This window comes from Micropterus dolomieu, linkage group LG05, assembly GCF_021292245.1.
Source record: "Micropterus dolomieu isolate WLL.071019.BEF.003 ecotype Adirondacks linkage group LG05, ASM2129224v1, whole genome shotgun sequence".
In the NCBI taxonomy this organism is placed as follows: Eukaryota; Metazoa; Chordata; class Actinopteri; order Centrarchiformes; family Centrarchidae; genus Micropterus; species Micropterus dolomieu.
In genome coordinates, this window is record NC_060154.1 from 31,275,935 (window position 1) to 31,301,954 (window position 26,020).

At 39.9% G+C, this 26,020-nt stretch overlaps 2 long non-coding RNA genes across 2 annotated transcripts in view; both read right to left on the reverse strand.

The window, feature by feature from the left end:
* Positions 1-18,307: 18,307 nt before the first annotated feature.
* LOC123970611 lies at positions 18,308-21,359 on the reverse strand. Its single transcript, XR_006825024.1, has 3 exons — positions 21,308-21,359; positions 19,235-19,314; positions 18,308-18,358 (listed from the first exon to the last, which is right to left on the reverse strand). It is a non-coding gene; the product is annotated as an uncharacterized LOC123970611 (long non-coding RNA).
* Positions 21,360-22,822: 1,463 nt separating this feature from the next.
* Positions 22,823-26,020, reverse strand: part of LOC123971554 — a 20,773-nt gene continuing 17,575 nt past the window's right edge. Inside the window, exon 3 of the long non-coding RNA XR_006825225.1 lies at positions 22,823-22,943. This is a non-coding gene — a long non-coding RNA (uncharacterized LOC123971554). The remainder of the gene's footprint in view (positions 22,944-26,020) is intronic.

The window sequence follows — 26,020 nt, forward strand, 5'->3', positions numbered from 1 at the left end:
GCTTTCCACACTTGGGCTTGAACAATGATATAGGTCAGTTTAAATAAAAAAAAATACCAGCATGCTTTTTAATTAGTTATACATGATGTCAATATCTGAAATGTAAAAAAGGAAAAAAGGAAAATAAAAAAACTGTTTTTACTTCCCCTTGCTTGGGCCCCAAGTGTGCATGGGCCCCTGGGCCCGTGCCCAGAATGCCTATTGGATAATCCAGCCCAGGGTTGGGCATGTAGCAGTGATGATTAAGGTTAGAGTAAGCTACTCGGCAATGCATTATGTCAATGAGATGTCCGCATGGGAATAGTGGAACACTCGTGTGTGTGTGAGTGTGTGTGTGTGTAGGAGAGGCTGGGTGGGTAGGCAGAGGAAGATAGTGCCACAAGATTTGTATATTTTTGTGCTGAATTCCATGTCTGTAGTGTAGTGTTGCCACATACACAAAGACACCACACACATTTTCACCACTGTGCTTCTCTCAGTAAGATGTGCTCCCTCCCAGAGACGATCAAAGCAGAATCACTGAGTCTCTGCTGTAAAACATGACAACGCTGCATGCAGTCCACTCTCACAGACTGTCCATTCTTTTCCATTTGTCATTTCATTCCCTTTGAACACACCAGGCCATACAAACATTGTCTTACAACAGAAACAAAGAAACAAATTTACATCCTAGTTTATATACATTATGTGGTCTCCTGCAGAAGCAGGAGATCTCCCTGTGCATGATCTTCCTTGGTTCAATAGAGATGACCTGGTGTATAACCAAAGTTCCCTTTCCGGGGGGCACAGCTTCAGGAACCGCTTCATCAAATCTTCTCATGTCCTTCTCACTTACCCAGCGGAACTTTATGTCAGATTTCCTCAGCAGTTGTAAAATTCTTCTGAGGTCTGGATATCTGCTCCCCTTTCTGCAGCAGAGTCAGCACCACCAACTCCATCAGGGCCACCTTTTCCATGCAACTTCTCAGAGAAGTTCCAGGTCACCTGCTGGCAGCCTAAGAGGAAGGGAATGCTGCTGAGCAAATAAAAATAATTTTTATTACGGTACTGAGTGGCTGTATCATCACTTATCACATGTAAAGTTGTGGGAGACTGATTCTTCATCACATCCTTTAGCACTTGCTCCAAGTGGGCCCACACAGCTCATCATGCCAAAGGGATGGAGAGATGGTGGCATAGGATTGTGAGCCGGCTGCTGTATAAGCTACATGGGTGTGGAGTGTGGCCTGCTTCTGACTCCCACCAAAATGAAAAGTATGCACCGCTGTATTAAGTTTGCTGGAGGATTGACAAATCCAGATGGAGGACAACTTCATCTTCCCTTAGACTTTTGAAAAGAAAATAATGTTAGAAAATAAATAACCATATCAAACAAATTGTCTGCTTGAGAGCCTATGAGCAATGAGGTTCAGTTAAGGGGTTTAACTAACTCTTTTTGTTTGTTTTTGTATTTTAATTCTTAGACTTGTTTTCCCTTAATTACTTAATGCGCTTTCATAATTTTTCAGATTCTCTTTTGGCAGCTTCCGTTTCACTTTGATTTTCTACATGTTACAGCGCAACATGCTTATTACTCTCTGCTTGCTTGTTACTCTCTGTGGTGTTGAGGATGTTCATCACCACAGCTGTATATCTAAACTGACAATGTTCTCTCTGAGGGTTAGGTTAAAGGACTTGTATTGATTGACTCAGGTGTTAAATTCAAGATTTCCTCCATCGCCCTTTTCCTTTCCCTGTGCTTTCTCTGCTCTTGCTGCTCCTGTTGCCTCACTTTTTTCTCTTCTGTTCTGGACAGCTGGCTGATTAGGAATTTCAGTTTGTCCCTCTCTCTCTTCTTCCTCTGAGAACTATAAAACATGAAAACTAATAAACTGGCATATTCCCATTAAAAAAGGTCTGACTACTCTATAATAATAACAACAAAAAAAAAACTGTTCTTACATTATAGTTAATCAAGATGCATTACCTTTCTTTTCTTTTTGCAGCCGGATAATTTTTAATGCACTCCCTGTGTTGTGATGACTTTTCTTTACTTGATAGTGGCATCTTAAATTTAAAAATATATTGAACATTATAATAATGAAAATTTTTGAGTGTAGAACATTTATGATTTAAACCAATAAACAAAAAAAAATCAAGATCAATCTAAGAGCTTAAATAACATAATTTATTTCATTATGACATTCCTTGCAGTTGCAAGTCACATATGGTTGCACAACCTAACTTTTCAATTCATTTAAAATGTACAGGCTTCTATTTTTCTGATTAGTTTTCTTTGTATTACATTGGTTGTACCACCCGACACGGAAAGTGTACCAGCCTAACTATAAATTGAACATTGATATTTTTTTTAGCAATCTTTGAAATAGTTTTACTAACCTTTTCACTCAGCCAGAAGGTCACTTGACATCTTCTGTATGATGAAATAACCTGTGACTATTAATACCTCTTTAATTCAGAATAAAATGTTATGGTTGTGCCACCCTCACATCTAACAACATGCAAATTGATGGACAAAAGTTTTATCTTAACAACTTTAAATCTATTGATATTTTTATAAATGTCATGAATTGATTACAATTATTTTTAAAGAAAATAAGACACTCAGACAAAACAATTTGCATGCCAGGCAGGTTAAACATTAAATTCCCTCAGCACTACAACAAACAAAGGAACAGTGACTACAGGAATACGATTAATAAAGAAATCAAATTAATCCATAGCACTTCATTGCAAAGTTGTTGCTGTTGACATTGCAGTTAAAATAGCACAGGCGGTGGCAGCACTGTACTCAGCCTGCATGTACTATATCTTTAGGCAACAACCTTGGCAAGCTGGAATCATCATACAGAATATACTGAAAGTTTTAAAAAAGGGCATGATCTTAATATAATAAGAATAATAGAATAATATATGTTTGATTATAGGGGCGGCTGTGGCTTAGAGCGGGTTGGCTGTTTGGAAGGTCGGCGGTACAATTCCTGGCTACTCCAGGCTGCATGTCGAAGTGTATCCTTGGGCAAGATAATGAAACCTGAATTGCCCCTGGCAGCTGTTCCGCCTGTGTTAGTTTCTGTTTGAGCACTTAGGCTTAGTGTATAAATGTGGGGTGAATGGTGAATGCAGATGTAGTGTAAAAGCACTTTGAGTGGTTGAAAAGACTAGAAAGGTGCTATACAAATATGGCGCATTTACATTATTCAAATTAGATGCTGATACATCTTGGTGAAAAAACACCAATTCTCTCATTTGATACAGATGAAGTATCTATCAGATGAGAAAAGGATGAGGATGCTATTGGATGGATTCTGGGCTGCCCTGGGGGGTGGACACTGTCCGGATCACCGTTATAGAAAATGATAAATAATCTAATATTATATGTATTACTATCAACAACCACCATATCCTCCCTGATCCCTTCACCTCACACTTACACACTTGAGGTGAAGCTGCCATTATTTTCTTCTCATGAAAAGATCACATTGCTAACCCTAAAAACAAATCATTCCATCATCGAGTAACAAGCAGCGGATGACAAACATATTTCTGGTAATTTGCCCACCTCTATTCTTAACATTATAAACTCAAACTGAGCTCAAGTTAATATAATGTGTAGTGACATTGCAGGGTATTTTTGACATATTCAGATATGCACGAAGATGTGACATAATGCTAAACTAATTTCAGCAACACTGAACCACATGTGGGTGGATTAGAAGTAGATTTAGAAAAGAGCCTTGATTTGGAGGAAATCAAGTTATGATGACATAAATTGACATAAGCAGTGGTATATATGTCAATGGAATAATGGTGACGTACTGCAATGTGACACACAGCAACATACTAAAAGTCAGCAGTGACTTATGCCAGTCAATGTACGTCACTCTTATTCCATCAGCAGATGCCACTGTCCAGCTTTATGTTCCACTGAGTTATGCCTCTTCTTACATTAAATACAGGAATAAGCAAATCAATAGAATTTCTACTTTGAAATCATGCCCATTGGTCTGGTGGAGAATGGAATGTGACAAAGGAAGAGGAGTTACATACATTTTCATGTGCCATATGTGGGTTGAATGGCAGCGGCATCCATTATATGACACCATAACAAGTGGCACACCAACAGTATGCTGGTGAAAAGTGGTCTCTACCAGTGAAGTGAGGGACTCATAATTCGCACACAGTATCAGCGTATCATAATAAACTGTGGCATAGGTCAATAAGAATTGGCATGCCTGCAACATAGCATTTCTAAGTGCCACAAGCCGAAAAAACAGCATTGGCATACCAAAACCCAACAGTGACACATGCAGCTAGAACATGAGTGGCATATATCAGTCTCACCAAATTTGAAACCCTTTTTAAATACTATGGTACTAATTAGGTTGAGGCTATCAAAATATAGCATGTTATAGAGAGCCAAAGTACTGACGTCACATTCAGGGTAGTCTGTGTTCCATTAGCTTCTGTAACTTGCTGTGCAATTTCTCAGTCAGCATTTCTTTGATCCGTCATTCTGAAAAAATTAAGTGTGTTCCAGAGGTTTCTATATTCTTAAACATAACAGCATCCACAAAAGCCTGTGCTATCAGCAAATGAAACAAACAAATCAATGATTACTGTCTAAGCACAGAAAAAACTACAGCTCTATGATCATTTACCAGCTCTGCAAAATGGGTACTTACATCTGCATTATTTGGTTTCATCTATATCCAAAATACTCACCAACTCTCTTGTCTCTCGGTGAACATCTAGGGCTTATGGGAAATGTTGTTCATTAAAGGCAGCTGAAAATATTAAATAAACAGCAATATTGAATTGGAGCGAGCTAAACGACATACTGTTAAGAAAGGCTGCATAGTTAAATATGAATGGGATTTTTAATGACATTTTCTTACCTCTGAAACAGATCCCAGAAGCTTCTGTTTCAGCGCTCTTAAAAGTAAGAACAAATATTTGCAGTGGAAAATTGGCTGAAATTCCTAATCAGGTCACAGTATCTGAAGGACCACAGAACATATAACACCTGTTATCTCCTTTGCAGCCTCTGCCATGATATCCATACTGAGAATACCCAGCTAGCTTTTTCAAAAGAACTTCCATTGTACATTCTATATTTTTTCATTCTTATAGCTTGCATGCTGAAGAGTCATGCTGGTGTCGCAAACATTACGCTGTTCTCATGATATATGTCCTGCCCTGAATTCCAATCCTACCTTGTGCAATAGCTGGCGCTCTGGCCCAAAGAGGCAAAATCAGTGTAGCATCAAAATGTTTTTGAAGCTGCTTTAAGATAAAATTAGTACAGAATGTTGCTTTATAAATAACAGCTACCCACTTGTACCTTTTCTCATCAATACTTCCATTAGTGTACTGTTCACATGTGTTCATATGGTGAGGATACAGACATAATACAAAGAAACATGCTACTCACTTTGGGCACATTCATAAGTGCCAGTGGCATTTATTTACTACCTCTGAGAGAGCGCAACCTTGAGCCAAAAAATCCACATAGATATGAAATTATGGTAGTGGAACCCAGAATCAGAATCAGAAATACTTTATTGATCCCCGAAGGGAAATTCTTTTGTCACAATTGCACACTTGTCAAGGTAGATAGATAAAGAGTATATAAATATAAGAGTATAAATATAAAATATAAACACAAATATAATGTATTATACAGTATAAGCTCTGTTACATATGTATATAAAGCACATTTTCATGTATGTGCACACATACTTACACACACAATGGTAAGAGCTTTAAACTGAAGTGTGCAGATACTCCCAAGGGCCATGTTTCAACATGCAAAGACTCCTGCCCACCCTTGTATTTACATTTTTAATTTACATATTTAAAGCTGCCTTTAAATGGCGGTTAGAACGCATAGATTTGAGCATTTTGAATATGTTTGCTTAATTCCCTTGTGGAAATGACAGACAGAGGGAGATGATAGACAAGAGGAGCACTGTGAGTTCAGGCGATTAGGGAGGGATGGCATGGATCAGAGGGAGAGCTCGGGTGTGCTGTTTGTGTCTCTGGAAGCAAAGGAATTCCACTGCAGTTGATCTCAATTGGCACTCCTCCAGAGGACTGGAGATTCACACAAGGAGGGACTCAAAGACCGGTCCTGCATATGATTCACACACACACACACACACGCGCGCGCACGCTAAATACAAAGACACAAGCATGCATACTGATACACTCTCCTCCCATCATTATTTCTTCCTACACAAAACGCCCATCAAAGTACTGCACTGTTTTTAATAAGCTTATATGCATTGAAATTTTCATTTTGTACAATATAACATATATATCAAGTATAATCACGGTCCTTATGTAATTAAAGGGCAATAGCATCTCAGAAAATTAGAATATAATGCAAAATTAAATTTTCCCCGTAAGTCAAAAAGTGAAACTTTCATACATTGGAGAATTATTACACATAAAGTGAAGGCCTTGTTTGATTTGATCTTGATGATTATGGCTTACAGCTCATGGAAATCTAAAATCCAGATAAGATATTGCACATAGTTCTTTAAGGTGACCTATATGTGACCCAGATCTGTGTGTGTCACACTGTCACACATGTGGTCACACATGTAGTCCAAATCTGATGCAAATTGAACCTTTTAAATGCGACGGCAGTCTGGTCACTCAGGTCGGAATTGATGCGACTTTGACGTCACTCTAGAGCAGCTGTTGTCGCATTTCTGCTGAAGACGGAGCCGCGGTGAACAAAAAAAAGCCAGTATTAAACATGTGGCTCTCTTTCCTCGCTACCTCGCTATCATCTGCCCACAAATTCCCTTTCTTACACCTGAAATCCACCGGACCGTGAGCTCTCTTCTGAGTTACGTACATGCTACTTGTCCCAGTGGACGCAGTAAAGCGAGAGAAAGTGAGAGAGAGGGAGTTAGTAAGTTGGGCAGTTGCGTTGTACAGCGCCAGAAACCTTAATGAAAATTTGCCAGGTATGTGTACACATACAAGGGATTTGACTGATTGTACATTGCTCAAGATGTCCTACTTACAATACAATAATAATACTAAAATCACACACAGGCTACAGTATAGAGAACACATATATACACACTATTAACAAAAACGATATTGACAGATTGAGACAATAGTGCAATGAGCACAGTGCAAAGGATGCAGAAGTAAATTAATAACACCTACTGTATAAGTCCTGAATGGAGGGCAGGTTGGCACAGATAATCTTTTCTGCAGTCCTGACTGTCAGTTGTAGACTGCTCCTGTCCTTTTTGGTGGCAGATCCAAACCAGACAGTAATGGACTTCTCCTCCTGAAGTCCATGATCATCTCCACACTTCTGAGCGTGTTAAGCTCCAGGTTTTGTAGGAGGTAACCGGAGCTAACCTCTGTTGCTCTTTGTTATTATTATCATTATTCTAAATAGACATTACATTGTTAGTGTAATGTTACAGTTGTGGTTGCAGTAGGCTTCTTGCTTTTTATTTGCTTTTATTTTATATTATTCTTATTTATGCACCAATATACCAAAGCAAACATCAGCTGCAGATCAGCTGCAGCCTTGTTCTCCATACATAAGATAAAAGAAAAAAAAGTTTTAAATGGTACCGATTTTGAAAACCAGAAACTGAAACTGAAAACTGGCTTAGCATATTGCAAAATAAATCAATTTAACAGTTTCATACTACATACTGCATACAGTATGCAGTGTACAATACATACTGCATGGTTGCCAGTAGTATGTAGTAGGCAGTTATATAGCTACTTTACTGTACAACAGCGTGCTGTGTTATTCTTCTGCGCATGTGGGTCACTTTCAGGCCACAGACAATCACACTGTAGTCTGATATGGGCCACATTTAAACAACAGTGTGTACTGGCAAACAAAAAAATCGGATCTTGGAAAAAAATAGGAATTGAGAATTAAGGCTTGCAGTCTGAACATGGCCTGAGTCATTTCAGCTGCACCATAATCCTCCTTATCATCATCTCCAGCATGATAGAAATGTCGCATCGGTGCGACTAATCACAACATGACAGCTACGTATCAGTTACAGCTTCCTACAGAGTAGTTTGATTTAAACAGTGAGTCCTGCAGTAATGTAGCCGACAGTAAATGTTTCAGTGCAACTGTTGCCAACCTGACAGCTGCCTTAATGTGCACAGAGTCACAGTGTTATGACTAAGGACAGTGTAGCCTAAAGACTTTATTCGGAGCTGAACTGAGTTTTCACTTTACCTGCCTTCTGAAACGGGGTCAAGAGTATCTGAGCAGGAGGCTTGATGAGAGGGATTCCAGCAGGTGTGGAGGAGAACCAGGTGCCAGGAGATTTAGCTCACGCCCACACACAAACACACACACAAACATCAGAGAAGAGGAAAACAAATGTAAAACACTGGAGAACACCAAAACATAACTGGAGTCACGGACAAACCATGACACTTTAACTATTGCGTAGGCTTCTTTCAGTTTGGGTGTTTGGTTTTTCTTGTTTGTGACTGAATAAAAATGTTGGTTATAGATGCATTGTTGTCTCCAATTAATTACTGTAAAATATCTTGAAGTAACAACTGAAAAGCTGCTGTTAACAAGTACATGGTATTCACCAAAACACGCTGGTATATACAACATTTTCCTTTAAACTGATAAAGATTATAGTGACTTTCCAGTCTCATGCAGTGATCAGATGAAACAGAGTGAGGATGTGATGTATGCACAGGAACTGAAAATGGCATGATGTGTAACAAACAAACAAATACAATCTTCTGACTCAAAATATGAGTTATTGCAGTTGCACAAGGTCAGTGCTGTAAATTAGAATCAGTTTAAATCTTAAAACTCAAATGTTTGTCTAAATGAGACAGTCTCTTTCTCAAACGCAGAGCCAACTGACATGTAAGAGTTTGGTGTTAAAAAATCTTTTAATCTTCTCATGCCAATCAAACTAGCAGAGACCCAACTGTGATGCTAGGCGATTCATCATATTGTTTTCTTCTTTCTCTCTTGTTTTTAAAGTTTAGAAATATTTTATACACTATCTCTGTCTCACAAAAACATAGAAACAGATACCAGGCAGACATGCTTTGTTTTAAGACATTTACTATTCATTTTGTTTAAAGTATTGAGTGCATGCTGGGTCACTCTCACTCAAATGACTGTTACATTGTCACTGAACGGCTCGCTAGCTTGCTACAGTACATTCAAGAACAGATATAACAGTAAGAGATATCTTGAAGCAAAGTCTTCTAAATTTGCCATTGTGTTTTGCTAAATTCACACATTTCAAGCATCAGTAATGTGAATTAAGATGACTGGCCAATGCCATGTTGCAATGTTTTTTTGACCTGCTAAAATAGTAGAAAATGCCAGACTGTTGGCCTGCTATTGGATGTTCTAAAACCAGCCAAAAACCATGCAACAGCGAAGAACATTTCACAGGGGAATTGTTTTACTACTCTTCAATATTTTTCTGTTATAAACGTGGTGAACTTGTGAGTTGTCTGTCTGCCTTCTGCAGCAGTTTATAGTTTCAAAGCAAGAGACTTTTGACATAACGGAAATTATTTCACATTTTATGGCTGCAGTTCAGTCTCTCAAAATAGCGTGACATTGACCACAAATGCAGGTTTTACTTTTCAGAACATTTTAGACATGATGACAGAAACTGATGGACTCATCAGTTTACTTCATTTTTGTGACTAATCCTACAGTTTACATAAGAAACATGCCAATACACCAATATTGCTGCAGATATGGGGCTTTACTTCCATGGGACAGATTTACTAAAGGTTTGCTTGAGTAAAAACGTGTGCAAACTTGACACCACCAGAAAATTAACACGTAAGCTGATCTACTAACAAGCCTGCAGCTGCAGTAGTGCATGGATCATGCGTAAAATTCATCCAGCCAGAAGGAACGATCACCAACTGTTCACAGAGTGCCGGTCGTAATAGCGACACAAACTATTATAGGTATTGGAGTGGGAATGGGGGCGTACAGGGCCAGGGCCAGGAGAGTTGCATTGAGATGCACATTGTGTTTGCACGTGTTGTCATTTACGCAATAATTCTTAGTTAATCACCCATAACAGGTACTACACGTGACACGTGCAATATTTTAGAATTTACACAAAATTTAGTACTCTTTATGGGATGTTAGTGTCTTTTAGAGCAAAATATCTTGGGAAACCTCACTACAGCAAAACCTCACAGGTAAAGTTCTCAGCCAGAACAGAGACGTGCCCTCAAACGAACGTCATTAAGACATGAGCACAATAAAGATGAAAAATGTGAATAGTCTTTGGTGATTAGACCCCATTGTGACATGATCATATTTTTAAGAGGGTAGTGAAGCCATAAGTGGAATAGGATTCCCCCCTGATGGAGTGAGACACTGGTGGTGATGGAGATGGATGAGCGATCTGTTTGAATTTGAAGAGGAGCAGGCTTCTGGTGAGTTCAGACCTGGGCACTGGAGGTGATGAACTGGTTCTGAATGAGGTGGAGGAGGGTTGCAACAATTCAAACTGAAATGGCAGCTGACAGAGAAGAGAACAGATTTTTGACAGAAACAACATGATTGGCTGATGGAGATCGCAGCAAAATCTAGTTGGTTTAACTGAAAGACTAAACGCCCATAGTCTGCTGATTAACAAGAGAGATGTGAATAAAATAGTCTTCCTGATTGAAGTTATGCTAAGCGTTCCATCATCATATTTTTAAAGAGGTAGTTAAATCGTGAGTAGTGTAGGATACTCCCCTACAAAAAGAAAACAACAACAACAAGGAGATGAACAACAAACCAATGTGATATCTCGATCCTTACCTTACCAGGCAGCAGCATGTTTCTAGTGATAAAATGATCAAATTAGACAAAGTTGACACAGTTGAAAAAAATGTTATGTTACATTTATAATATGTTAAAATAATGCCATGAATGAGGTCATGATAGACCATGGGGGATGTTGTCAAGATAGACAATGAGGCGTCACAACAGGCTAAGCTTCACCCTTTTTCCTCACCTCAACACATTTTTCAGATTAAAGGAGACCTACTATACTGCATTTCAAGCTGCCTTAATGTGCACAGAGTCACAGTGTTATGACTAAGGACAGTGTAGCCTAAAGACTTTATTCGGAGCTGAACTGAGTTTTCACTTTACCTGCCTATATTGTTGTGTGACTCCCATTTGGCAGTTTTGCATGATTCAAATTTCAAAAAATGTATTTTCTATTTTAAACTGTCCCTTCATTTATGCCTTCATTTCAGCCTGTCTGATAGTGATGTGTGGATCGATACTAAAATAAAATACTCATAAAAAGATCGATATCTAAACTCAGTCATTTGGAGTGAGTGTGTGTTTTATCATAAGTATCTTACTGTCACCAGGATGGTCTAATTATACTCGTTGACTTCTCCTTCCGCCATTCAAAGTCATGCTTTGAAGTGAGCCGCTGCAGCCCTTTACACTTCCCGCGATTGAATACTGACTATGGCTGACTGTGAAAGTCATGTCATGACATGTCATGTCTGGCTGTAATTTAGCTGTTAAGGTAATAATGGCACTGTGTGTGATGTGTGTGCAAAAACAGTGAAATACATTGGAAACTTCGCTAAACATCTGAGATTAAGTCAAAATAATATGATGATGTTATGAAGCGGCAGTTCTGAGCAGGATATTTTTATTATTAAAGAATATGACAGTAGTTTGATGTCTTGTCAATATGCAGCTATTGTTTGCAATTTGTAAGCCTACAGCCTACTCTTTATTTCCCTCATAAATACAAAAACGAGAGAAACTGGAAATAAAATATGTAAATAATTGGTATCGGTATTGGCAATACCAGGCTGGGTATTATGTCTTCTGATAGGCCAAGACCTGAAGCATGTTACCAGGCTGTTGTTGTCGCTGAGCGGTACAGGCCAAGGGGGTAAGCCACAGTTGAAACAGTGAAGCCGACCAAAGCCTGCACGGACAGTTCCATGTAGGCCCAAAAATGACGTCAAAACCCTGTGACTTCCCGTCGCACACGAGAGATGTAACCGTATTGCTTAGATTATAAACTTTAAGTGAATGTAAAACAACTATTCGGCCATCAGTGACGCTACATTGGTGTTTGGCAGGTGAGCCTCGTAGGTGGGCTGATTAAACAGTGATCCGAGTCAGTCAAACACACTGAGCCATGAAACTTTTTGTTGGTGCAGCTATGCAGCTACCAGAATTACGGTGTTTCTGCCGTTGTTCTGCATCATTAAACCACGGTTATGCTGCTCAATCATGCGCAGTGCCAACAGAAAGTAACCCTGTAGTAGCATTTTATTGGTCAAAACTGGCTTCACTGCTCTCCATTCAAATCGGTGGGGTGGCTTCGTCCAGTAATGTACTGTTTATGGTACTGACAGAATGAGCGTAGCTGTGTGGAGCAAATGACCATATATGGAATACCGGCTCCAACTCCAGCAAAAAAAGCTGAAGAAAAGTGCGTTCAGAACAGGAGGAAATCTGAGGTTTTGGCTCACATGGATTTCTTTTAAATACTTTTACCTCTTTATTTGAAGCTTTGGCCATGTTTAACATGAACATCCAACATTGTAGATAAGTCATAAAACATGGAAAAGCATAATATGTCTCCTTTAAAGTCTGTTAACTTGTATTCAGTCTTCTGTGCTGTGTCTGCTCCTGGGTTCGCTACCACTTACCCTAACCAAGGCAAAGGGAGAAGAAAACAATATGTTTCATGTTAGATCTGAGAAAATACCCTTATCAGACAGAGGAATTTAGAAATGCAGTCACCTATCTAATGTACAGTAGGCTATAGGCATTTAAAGAAATGCATATTACCCTGCATATTACGATGTTATAGAATGGACGGTAATTGATTGCTTACCGGACAGGTGGCCCTTCGGAAAATGAAACAAGTTTCAGTTTGGACAAGCGCCTCAGACTTAAAACTGTTTGATATGCAGCTTGACCTGAAATGCACCAGGAAGGTCTCTATAAAATGAACTAGGTGAGAACACAGATAGGTGTGAACATTTAGTGGTGAGGAGAGATGTTACGTTAGATTTCAACTGCATTGGTTCTCTTGCCGTGAAGGGATCTGGATAAAGTAGGAGAATGGAGAATATAGAGAGTATGCCGGTGACAAACTGGAGAGTGGCGATGACCACAAATGAGGCTCAGAAGGTTGGAGACTGAAATCGTACTGCGGTGAACTCTGTTCCCGTAAATACTGAAGGAAATAACTTGAGAACCTCAGACGAGCATGACCAGTATTATGTAGTCTAAAGAAGACCAGTTCAGAGTGTTGGAATATAAAGAAAATGCTGGAGAAGAATTTAGGATACTGCTACGCAATGATTCTTCCATATTTAGGATTCAGATCGCTAGTTTGGTCGCATTTGGTACCAAGGTTATTTTCTGTAGCTGGTCAGAGAGCATTTCAATGTAAAGCCCCTCAAGACTGGAAAAACATTCCTCTTTTCTTGAGCTCTATTTCCACTTTTGGTTTTGGTATTACATATAAATGGTTTATGTAGAAACTATATAGTAGTATGACTATAATCGTGACTTTCTTTATCTTGATTTTCTGAGAAAATGTGGAGATGTGATTTTACCCTGTATGTTACATTTGTCATAAGGCATATTGATAAATGACACATTAGTTGTTTAATGCACTCTGCTGATTATTTTGTGAATCTACTTCAATATTTTTGTTATGTTAATTGTGGGGATAAGGGCAGGTGAGCGAGTAATTATTTTGAATATATGTCTGTGTATTGTGTTTATGCATATGTATACGTACTGTGTGGTGTACTTTTGTGTTTGTACATACACATATGTTGCAGGACCCCCTTGAAAATGACATGATACATCTCATGAGGTTTTCCTGAAATTTGGGGGAAATGATTATTTTATTTAACCTTTATATAACCAGATGATCTCATTGAGATTTAACACCTCTTTTCCAAGAGAGACCTGGCCAAAATAGCAGGATATTTACAAAGCACAGCAATCAACAAGACCCTACTATACATGAGGATGCATGAGGATGTTTGCCCTCCTGTGACAGTGATGAGCGGCTTGGATGTGAAGCACTGTTGGACACGTACGCCGGCAGCATACAAGATCTGCAGGGGCACTGATGATGAGGCAGGGGCTAAAGCATCTCCTGGGGACTGAAGGTGTGTGAAAAAGGATTTATAGACACAGACACAGGAGGTATGGTTAACAGGATTTATTAAACAAAAGGTGAAACTTGCAGGTGAAGTTTGCAATCCAAAACAAAGCACAGTAATCCAGAAACAAAAAGTAAAAAACCATAAATATACAAATCCAACTGACATGAGGGAAACAAGGCAGACGATCCTGAGACCGGAGACATCAGATGAGATACTGGTACGAACAATTAACTGGCAACAAATAAGAGGGTCAGACCAACTAAAATACATTAGGAGGGCTGAACAGGAAGTAAAACAGACCATGACAGCAGGGACAGAATGACTACAAAGTAAAAAAGGAAACATGAAAAACAAAAACCAACACCCTAGAACCATGACAGTGTGTGCTTGGATGGAAATAGCTAGAGACAGCATGGTGGAGATTGGGGGCGATCCTGGAGTAGCAGATGAGGTTGTGAGCAGGAGAACAATTTCTCCTCTTAGACTGAGGAACCACCTTACCACTGCAATGACAATAAGTGGTGGAAAAAAGGTGCACTGAAATGACATCTGACAGCAGGCGAGCGGAGTAAAGATTTTATATAGATTTTGATTGCTGATGGAGATCGCAGCAAAATTTAGTTGGTTTAAATTAAGTCAGCTGATTAAGAAGAAAGCAGGAGAGAGGGGGAGTGTTGAAACACCTTTGCCCTTCCCTGTGTCATAGAACTTTCTTCTCCGTTTATACTCTTCAGACCTTTTCTTCTATAGCTGTTTCTTAGCCACCCCTCCTTCTTCACAGTGTGGAGGAGTCCAGCACTTTCCAGTGTGCCGGTGTATAGAACTCTCTCTGCCACTGCTCCTGTGCATGAGTGTGACAGATGGAAACAATGTGTTTTGCCAGTAAGTTTAGCAAGCAATTGAGTAAGCAGCAGGGTAACAGTTAATGTGTTCATATTTAGTCATATTGCCATTCTCATATTTTCATAGTATATCACAGTTTATGTTTAAGGTTGTTATTGTTAGTTGCAGCAGTTACAGCACAGTACTTTTGTGTATTTGTTATTTTTCATGTGAAAAATGTCGTTCCAACACCAGCAACAGTAAGTTTAAACAAGAGTGTTGAAGTTACTAAAGGGCTCCAGCAGTGGGAACATAAAACTGTTGAGCAATGTTATGGTGCACGTAGCTTCCTCCCTTTGGTCATTACACACATTATCTGAGAAAAGTTTGCGTCTGTGCATCTTTCATTCAACTACTCCCCTTTTCTAATATGTATTATTGTGTTGAGTGTTATCTGAATGTGTAAATGTGCCGAGGAGAGTGTTTATAGCACAGTATGTTCGCACAATGTGAAGTAAAGAAGTTAATTACACAATGACAAGTTAGCTAGCCACATTAGCCTTTAGCAGTGCTAACTGCGACGTCGTGGATGAAAGAGCGGCACTTAATAGCCATGCAGAGACATTGTGCTTGTCGTATGTTCTGTATTTACGTTTCTGAAATGTACTCAGTAATGTTGACAGTGTAATTGTGAGTGCTATATATGTTATCTGCATAATTGTGTTTTGTATCTTTTGTGTATGGCCGTATTTACTCCGCAGTTAAAAATGGAAAATGCTAACGTTCCTGCAGATTTAATTGCTGACTAAAAATAATGGTTAGAATTGTATGTATTAAGCATTTTATATTACACTGTATATTTAAACTGTACTGGCTTTTACAACGCCGCCTGTTGCGTATTGGCTGGGACAATGTTGTGGGAAAGGACACCACTCTTTGTTTTCCATTTAGGCTATAGATGCTGTGTGGAAAACATTTTTTCAGAGCACACACAAAACAGAGAGCTAGCAAAGCATGAAAAAAATATTTGCTGAATTTAATAAAGTATATTGGATTACAATCACTTACATCTTTTTAAGCCTACTGTTAAATGTGGAGATGGTGTCTGCTTCCTGAAGAGTGAAAGAAATATTATTCGTATGCTAAATGTCTTGATCTTATTGTTTATGTTTTGGAGCGGGTAGGGTGGCAAGAGCCAGGATGGAAATACTGTTGTGGCTAGGAGGTGGAACAGGTCAATATCTTCCTCTCAAGAGCAGCTCTGACTACAAAATACTTGAATAAGTAAGGATGCTTTAAAAAACAAAGAAAAGCAGACATTAACAAACATTTACATTTCTCATTGCATAGTTACTGCTTGTAATTTTGAATATCAGTATTAGACACGTTTGTTAATGAAAGGTATTCAGCCAACATTACATTTTTAAACAGTGACTAGATACTTGAACAAAGATTTGCCATATAAGATACCAGATAACAGTAAAATAAAATTATTTCAGATATTAACTATCATTAATGTGTTAAAGTTGTATTGTTTTGCTGCTGCAATGGTGCACTGCTCAGCAAAGACAGTAGTTTGTTTGTTTTATTCAGAAATCCACAGCAGATTTATTCATAACAATAACAATTCAATGATATAAATTTTGCTGAATCCCATAAATTGGACTTGCCAGCAGAGAGATTCTCATGTTTTTGTTTAATCAGCAAGGCCCAGTGTATAACATTTAGGAGGCTCTATTGACAGAATTTTGACATTGACCATAAAAGTATATTTTCATTAGTGTATGACAACTGTTTATTTTATTGCTAGGAAACATGATCAACAAATTCCACTCCCTCTGTCTTAGAGACTTAAACCATAGCAGCCTTTGCCTGGTTACTGCAAACATCTTATAGCTTAACAAATATAGCCTTCCTTCGGAATAAACTACAAAAACAAAATAGCGGAAAATTTATTTCAACTATAAAAACTGCAACAAAAAACGCGATATAAAATATTTAGGAGATAAAGGAGCACAGGCATCGTGAGTCGATAATAATAAACTCTGAAGTAGCCGCTTTTTGTTCTGGGATACGCAGGCAGGTTCAGTGGGCTTTAGGGAATGGAGAGTGGGCTACAGAGAGGAGTCATAACTGGCATCAATGACATTTCAAACTAAGGGACATTAAAATAAATAAGTACAATGTTAATTCCATATTAATATATTGTTAAAATTACTTAAACTACTATTTTCATTGTAATTTCATATAGCCAAGTTTACCACTAGTATGGGCCTAATATTTCAGAGGGTTGTTTGACCCTTGTGCAAGAAGCACAGTCTACATCTTTTACAAATGGGAGGGTTGACATGAAAGGAGCAGAGAGAGCAGTAGGGTAATGTTAGGCTACATCCACACAGCTACGGTTTTTTGATGAACACCGAATCAGAAAGCCAAATGTGAGTGTCTGTGTCATCATTTTATAAAGTCACGTTTTTGCCCAAGGGGTCAGCTGCATTTTCAGACTTCTCCGTTTTAGGTCTTCGGATTAATCTGGAGGGGAGGCGGGAACATGGCAAAAGGTCTCCGTTTTAAAATGAAAGTGGGGAGAGAGGGAGGGAGAGAGACGGACGACTGAGCTGTTAAAGGGTAGTTACGTACTGTAACGCCAGATTCTATGAGTATAGGCGCAGTCTTCTAAGGCTATCGCTATTGGGTTTATCCCTCCGCACGTGAGAAAAGACAAGTTGTCTACGCCCACCCACAGCGTGGGCCTCTCCTAAATCCTTTCCTATATACAACGGTGAGACATGGCCTTCGGCTCCCAAAATGCCTTTTCTTCAGCACTGAGAACCAAGGTCCAGTGAGGCCTTCAGCTTAGAGGGCTACGCCTATACTCATAGAATCTGGAGTTACAGAACGTAACTACCATTCTATTTCGTATAGGCTTCACCCTCTAAGGCTATCGCTATTGGGTTGGAGGCGAAGCAGGATGCGCTTGTGCACTCCGGAACCAACAGAATCCCCACCAAGGCTGAAAACTGTAGGCGGAGCTGGAAATGGAGGTTGACAAGGCTGTGAAACTACAGAAGCTTGAGCTTGAAAACTCCAAGGTGGAGCATGTTCCACCATCTGCCTCAGTTATGCCACAACTCTCTCCCTCCTCTGATACAGCTATTGATTTGACCAAAATAAATGTTGATGTAGGTATGCACATAGCTTTGATACCAACCTTCCGTGAGTCTGAAGTGGATTCCTATTGTAGCGTTTGAGTGCATTGCTGTCCACGTTACAGTGGCCACCTGGAGTCTGGGCTCTCCTGCTCCAGTGCAAGCTCCAAGGTAAAGCTCAGGAGACCATCGCCGCACTACCTCTGGAGGACAGTGTAAATTATGAGAAGGTTAAGGTTGCCATTTTGTGCATTTACAAGTTGGTTCCTGAAGCATACCGGCAGAGATTTAGGGAGCATAAAAGAGAGCAGGGCCAGACGTATGTTGAGTTCACTAGAGAGATGGGCGTACTGTTTGATAAATGGACTGCTGCCAGTCAGGTAACTGACGTTAATTCACTTAGGGAACTAATGTTTCTGGAGGACTTCAAGAAGTGTCTCCCTGATAGTGTTGTGATGTATCTGAATGAGCAAAAGGTGCAGACATTGGCGGCGCTACCTTAGCTGATGAGTATGTTCTTACGCATAAGACTCTGTGCCCAATCCCAGTCATTGGACCGTGTCCTAATTGACTGTGTAGGACCCTTACCTCACACTAAGAGCGGTAATCAGTATTTATTGACAATGATGTGTGCAACTAGGCGGTTCCCTGAAGCCTTTCCCCTGCACACTATTACTGCTCGTGTTGTTGTTAAGGCGCTGACTAAGTTCTTCAATACTTTCAGGCAGAGGTGTGGACTTGAGTCACATGACTTGGACTCGATTCACAAAAATGATGACTTTAGACTCGACAAAATCAAAGACTTGTGACTCGACTTTGACTCTAACACCTATGACTCGTGACTTCACTTGGACTTGAGCCTTTTGACTTGAGATGACTTGACACTCCCCATGCCCAACTTTAAATTATGATCTAAAAAACTGCGCAGCACATCAATTTTATGTTGTCATATAGTAACAATAGTGCCCAATGTGTAGTCTGCAGATGTAATTCTAACAGTATAGTCCTGTGATGACAGTTGGCTACATTTGAGACATTTAGCCTCATGAATGTTGTGACGATTAGTATACCAAGATTACCTGTGTATATCTTTTTGTCTTGTTTTGTGAGCCAAGCAGTGGGAAGAAAGACCATGAACAGCCGGTAGTTATTGTGTCAGCTGCGTGTTTTGAGAGAGAGAGAGAGAGAGAGAGAGAGAGAGAGAGAGAGAGAGAGAGAATTATATAAGTATTTTTTTCAGTGTCAGTGAGATACAGTGTGATACTCAAGGGGGAATTTAATGTCCCTGTAGCACAGAGATCAAGGACCCAGCCTGCTGCTCTTCTTTGACTGTGGCGGAATAGGCAACTTTACGCCTTCAGTGAGGATGGCCAGGCAATTACATTTCCTGGAAATTGGGCAGATAAGAAGTCAGCTATCCCTACACTTGTGAACAGGGTTCTTGGTGAAACAATAGGCTCTGGTGCAAGAAAGAAGAGGGAGAAGACCAACACCACATCTATGAGTAGTGAGGAATTGAGTGATGACGAGAGGGGATCAGATGATTCCGAGATGGACACCACAGGTTTCTGGAAAGTGGTTCTAGCAATTAGGGTTACTCACTTTCAGTCCTATCCATCAAACTATATGTGCCCAAGAACAGGCTGTCATTCCTGGGAAGACTTCCAGGAACCGGCTGGGTCTGCATTCCCGAGAAGAGGCTCTCATCCCTGGGTAAGGAGGCTCTCCATAGGCCCCTGGTCCTCACAAAGCCAAATTTAAAAGGCCCTCTCCAGCTGGCTTCCCCCCATGCCCCAGGACAAGCTCTCATTCCTGGGGAGGCATTCTTCATGTGCCCCTGGAAATTTCCAGGAACATGGACCAACTTCTGCTGCTTCTCCATGCCCGAAAACAGGCTCTCAATAGGCCCTTGGGCTTAAAAAGCCAGCTTTACAAGGCCCCTTGCTGCTGGCTCTCTATGCTGGAACCTAACGGGGCCATTTTTGTAAACCCTTGTATAGCCAGCCTCTGAAATGTGGACCCTATTGGAAATGAATGGACAGTAGTACGTAATGTGAAGGGCTGTGAGGCCTTTGCACAGTCCCGCTTTTGAATTACTTCATTCGCAATGAGCTCAATACTTCCCATCAGAAATGGTTTTCTCGCAATCTAGATATGTTAATGCTGGTGTCAAGGGTTGCCGAGTGCAGGCTGAGGACTGAGGTGTGGACCCAAAATGCAGACGCAGGCGAGGAGGATGCAGTTTATGGTGATTAATACAACAAAAAACAGGCTTACATCCAATCATGAGGCAAGAGTCCAAACACAGGTGAAAATCCAACAAAGGCAAGGTAATCCAAAAACACAGAGAAACAGAGCACGAGGCAGAACACTCAACATAGACGCAAGGACGTGACAGAGACGCACGCACGCGAGGCAGGAGCAACACAGGTGAGGGATCAGGACTAATGAGATACCAATGCAAGCAGAGAGACAACAGGAGAAAACAGACACCAATAAGGGCATAGGGAAACTAATAACCAGGAAGAAACAGAATAACTGAACCAGAACATAAACAGACAGATTAATATACCACTGAACTAAGATTAAACAGGACGCAGAGCAAACATGGACAAAATAATATCAAAGTACACGGACCAGGAGTAGACACTAAGACACACATAAGCATGCAGGACATAAGCAGAATATGAGACAAGACAGATACTAAGAAAACTTAAACATGCAAATGAACAAAGGACTAGACTTAGCTACAAAACCCTAATCATGACAAGATCAAATAAAGCTATAGAAAAACAGAATCCAAAAACAGACTACAACAGGAAAGACATGAACACAAAACCACACTCCTAACAGCTGGGGACATAGAATACAGTCTTACTCTTATTTTGTGAACTATCTAGACAATATCATCCCAACCTGTACATAAGAAAGGCACTTGCAGAGAGTTTGGAACTGGACAAAGAGAGTGACTGTTTAGTGTTATGAAGCTATAAAAGGCTGCTGGATGCAGCAGTGGTCTCAGCACATGTATAAAAAGTTATTTGGTAAGGACAAACAATGGATGAGAGCCTGGATTCTGCCTTCGGACAGTACAAAGTTAAGGACATCTACTGAAAATGTATGACATGCTTAATCGTTTTGAGTTTATCTACCTTGATGATATCCTGATCTTTTCCAGAGACATTGAGCGTGTGCAACATGTCTGCCAAGTCCTGCAACCTCTCCTAGAGAACTGCCTATTTATAAAAGCAGAGAAGTGTGAGTTCCATGCCACTGGGGTATACCAACTCTCAAAGTAAAGAAGGCAATATGGTCAAAATGGGGACGGGCTTTGTAGCTGTAGCTAAAGTAGAGTCTTAGAGTCAGGCATTCAAACTGCATTACATGTTACCAGCTTCAATGATCATTGAAGTTGGTCATTATTGCCTAATTTAAATATAATTTTAAAATTCTACTTTTTTACTTTAGCTTCTTTTAGAGAGCTGACAGAAGGTACTGCAATGCTGTCTCTTACACAAGCAGTACATTCTGCAGCAGAAACTGAGAGCAGCCACAAATACCTATGCCCGTGCTAACATAGACCCCTCTTTTTTCATGTTGGAGGAAGACATAGTGCACTGTGAACAGGACAACAGCAGTCCAGAACTTTCAGATGAAGAATCAAGGTAAGTGCGTTTTGTCCACACTCGTGAAATATGATGAAATTATTTTCCTAAACAATAACATATAATCTCCAAAATTAGAGGAATTATGTTCCAACAGTGCAACCAACAACAGCACACACAAGCAGTTATTTTAGATATACCTGAGTTACAAACTGATATCCAAACAGGAGTTTGATTCTGACATACAGTAAATCTCTTCTTACTAATGTGTTTTGTTTTTTTTTGATACGGACTAAATCAATGAAGAAATTAAACAGCTTGTCTGGCCTTGTAAGAGGGAAGAGGCAGAGAAAAAAGGTAGCAAGCAGGTTGGGTTCACAGATTTTCAATGACATCTCTTTCTGGAAAGGAAAAACCCAGGATTTCCCTTATCTCAAGATAACTAACCCGGAGTTTTTCCACTTTCTAAACAGTGCCCTGGCCTCCACCTGCATCTGCGTCGCACCCGTGGGACTGCAGGTCCGACTTGTCGGGACGATGCAAGGCAAGTCGGCGAAGTCGACATCGCAAGGCTTGGATCCTCTTAATACCTGCTTGCAGGTCTAGTGTATGTCCCTAGTTACATCCACTGTGATTAAAATGGTTAAATAACAATAATGATAAAAAGTCCACGGGAGACGAATACTTTTTATAGGCACTGTACATTTTATAGCATATGAAAGTGTTTGTTTTATTATGTACTGTATTTGTGAACATACGTATGTGTCTAATAATGAGAATCATATCGGTCTTGTGTATGCTGCAGCGCTGTTGATGGATCTATTTTTTAGTGCTGCGGTACAGACACACTCAGCGTTTAGTCTGTGTTATAATTACTCTGACACAGACATGATTGGATGAAATTCCTGAATAAATTCTACATCCTTGACAAGAGCTGCTATTGTTCATCAGGCCACATGGGTGAGTGCATAGGCAGGAAAATGTCTGTCTACCTTTTCTCTGCTTTGTACAAGCGCTGCCTTATAGTATATTTGTGCAGCCTCATGTGTGTGTGTGTTCATACCTGACTGTGAGAGTGTGAATCAGGATCCTGATATAGTTCAGGCCCATTAAAAATTTCCGCTGCTGCTGGCAGACTCCTGCTTTTCCCTTCCAGTTATTAGCCAGGCACGGCAAGTCCTATCTGCAAGAAAAATATTATAATATGATGATGATGATGATGATCAGTGTCCTCAGCACCCACAGCCCCATTGGTTTTCACTATATCACCATTTAATCAAGAACTGATTTACTCCTGGGATTCCTGATGATTGTACCTAACTGAAAATGGTGGTGGATAACCTGTTTGTCCTTCAGATTTATTCTAAAATGTACATGTTCCCTTTCCTGAGTGTTTTAGGTGCTGTGTTACAAGAAGTTCCTCGAATTGCTTAAGGAAGGCAAAATAATGAGTAATATCTTACAGTCCAGCAAGAAAACAGTACAGGTGGCGAATCTTGTTTGCAATCTAAATTGCTAATTGTTAGCAATAACGTTTGGCAGTAGGCAGAAAAAAAACACCTAACTGGAGTGAGGAGGAGTAACTTGTCTTGTTAGGAGATCTGAAACTGATGATCCTAAAGTTTAATCTGGAAGCTTTAATTCTATCAAATGCACATTTTTTTAGTATGCAGGTCAACAAACTGTACTGAAGCAGTAGTCCTGTCCAAAGGCTGCATGATAGTGATACAATTGCATATGCATAATATGCTTCAGAGTAATGAGTATGCATAATGCATATGTCATATTTTACATTAGGTACCATTCATTTAAATCAATAAAGTATATTTTTCATAAAAGTTAATGTGAAAGAAAATGACAAAGTAATAGTACTTTCCGAAAGTACTAGTACTTTGGGGGGGTGAGACTTGCCTTGCAGTGAATGTTTGAATGCTCAAGTAGAGGCTACTGGCTTTAACCCCTTGATATAAAATTTTTAAAATATTTGTGTTTTCATTTGCTTTAAAGCTGATGTTAATTTAAGTGGAGATTGTTAATTTGTGTATAGAACATACAAAAGATATCAGGTATGATGTAGGTATGATGCAAATTAGCGACAACAGGCATAAACGAGAAACCAGGGCTTGCAAAAGGTTCCTAGGTTACGTATCGAATATGCACCAGGCATTGGGGGAATCCATGCACTATCTTGGCTGCAGTTTGAAAGGAAGTGGTGTGATGCGACTTTGCGACAGTCGGTGTTAAGGGGTTAAATCGATCATGTCAGTTGTTTTTCTACTGCTGCTCGTCTCTTTTCCACCATTTTTGCCCAATAAACCATTCCTATTGTTTTATTCACTGTGTTTTTGGATATTTATGCCTCTGGACCTTGACTGTGTTGGGATCATAGGAACTTCACAGATGAAGTTGTTTATTTGTGATCTAAACTGAACTTCTGTCATATGAGTCAATGTGAACTCTGTTTCTCATGAATCATCCAGGAAGTCACACCTGTATGTGAATTCAGCCCATGGGCTTGGCTTTTAACTACAATCGGTCAGTGACCTACAACCCATGATGTCACCTGATAAACAAAACTAAGCACAACTTCTGCTCTTTCTTTTCTGTGGACCCAACCACTGCAGCTGCCGACAGCAGCAGCTGTCTCCCAACGTGTTCTGCTAGAAGCAGACACACAGCGCCCACAGTGACTCCTCGGTCGACTCAACATCCACATCCAGGCAATGAGAGCAGGCAGCTACTTTTTCACTGCAAAACTGTTTTTACTCACCTCTCTGTAGCTCAGACAACCCCTGCTACCTGCGTGTGCTAATCCATTCTTTCACCCAGATTCTTTGTCTTTATAATTGCTATTTTTATAATAACAAACAACTGCTGTTTCGTGTGTACTTTTGCGTCATTTCCAGTTTCACATTTCAGGTGTGTTTTCTTGACAAAGTTGGAAATCCGACTTCAGGGGGCGTTCCAGTTGAAAGTTCCAACAGGGAACTCGGAAATTCCGACTTCCCATGTCTAATGGAACGCACCATCTGAACAGCACGACGATCGGCCTGCCGCTGAAAGTCGTGTAGTTTGCACGAGCCTTTACACCTCTGGTTTAAGATTATATTCATCTGCTGGCCTTTGTTTGTTTGTTCCAAACATTTATTAAGCTGTTTTTCTGCTGTGGAACAGGATGAACGGTAAGAAGAGCCAATGTGGATCTGTGTGTACCTGTGTGTTTCAGGGCTGTCCAATTTAATATGGCCAATAAACTACTGTATACGACAAAAAAGAAGAAATGCGATACTCTGCTGTTAATGGAATTCCCAAGTGACGTCATACGTAATATTAAGGTCCGTAGACATCCATTCATCCACGTACTGTAACAGTATTGCCAAAGCTTCAAGAAAAATACAAAACAACAATTCTATTAATTGTCTTCCTTGTTGCTATTGTAGTGAACAACAGTGTGGATTTGTGCATTTTTCATGGAATAAATGTGGAGCTACCCTAAATTCCTTTCTCCTCCCCAGAGAAGATGGGGAGGGGTCAAAGTTGCTTTCTCTAAGTGCTAGCCCGACCATAAAACTGGCACCATTTTGATTCCGAAGCTGATAACGCGGGGCCTGACTGTTAAACTGACAAAGGGACACGAGCCAGCCATTGGCACCTCCCTGAACAGCCTATCAAAACTTACCCCACCACACACGTTTCCGTGGAAACTGACCTTATTCTTTGTTTATTACCACATCAAAAGGATACTCCTTGTCTCACCTAAGTGTGACATGTTCCAGACACTGAACTTTGGATGACAAAGGACTGCATTCTCCAAAAGACTCAAAGCATCTAATTAAGTTTAATTAAATCTTTAGTTACCTGAATACGTTTGCCTCTATTTGAGTAGTTATGTTAACTGTTGTTGCTATCTGTTGTTGATATTAGTGCTGAAAAGAAGTTACTTGTGCAATGTTTTTATTTTCAGCAAGACACTCCTTCATCTGATGTAATCAATGCTTGTTCATAATACTTTCTTACAAAATCCCTTTAGAAATGATGACAAAGAAATGTTTTACTATACTCTTAATCGCCAGCTTGAATTTAAGGATGAATCAACAATATTCCCCGGTTCCTAAGGAGAGACGATCTTTGATTTAATCCAAGCTTTCCTCATGTAACCTGAGCTCCCCCAAGTGGACGAAATAAGTATTACATGCCCTCGTCGGAAATGCGGTTAAATGTATAAATATCCTGACCAATAATGTGACAATTGTTTCCTGT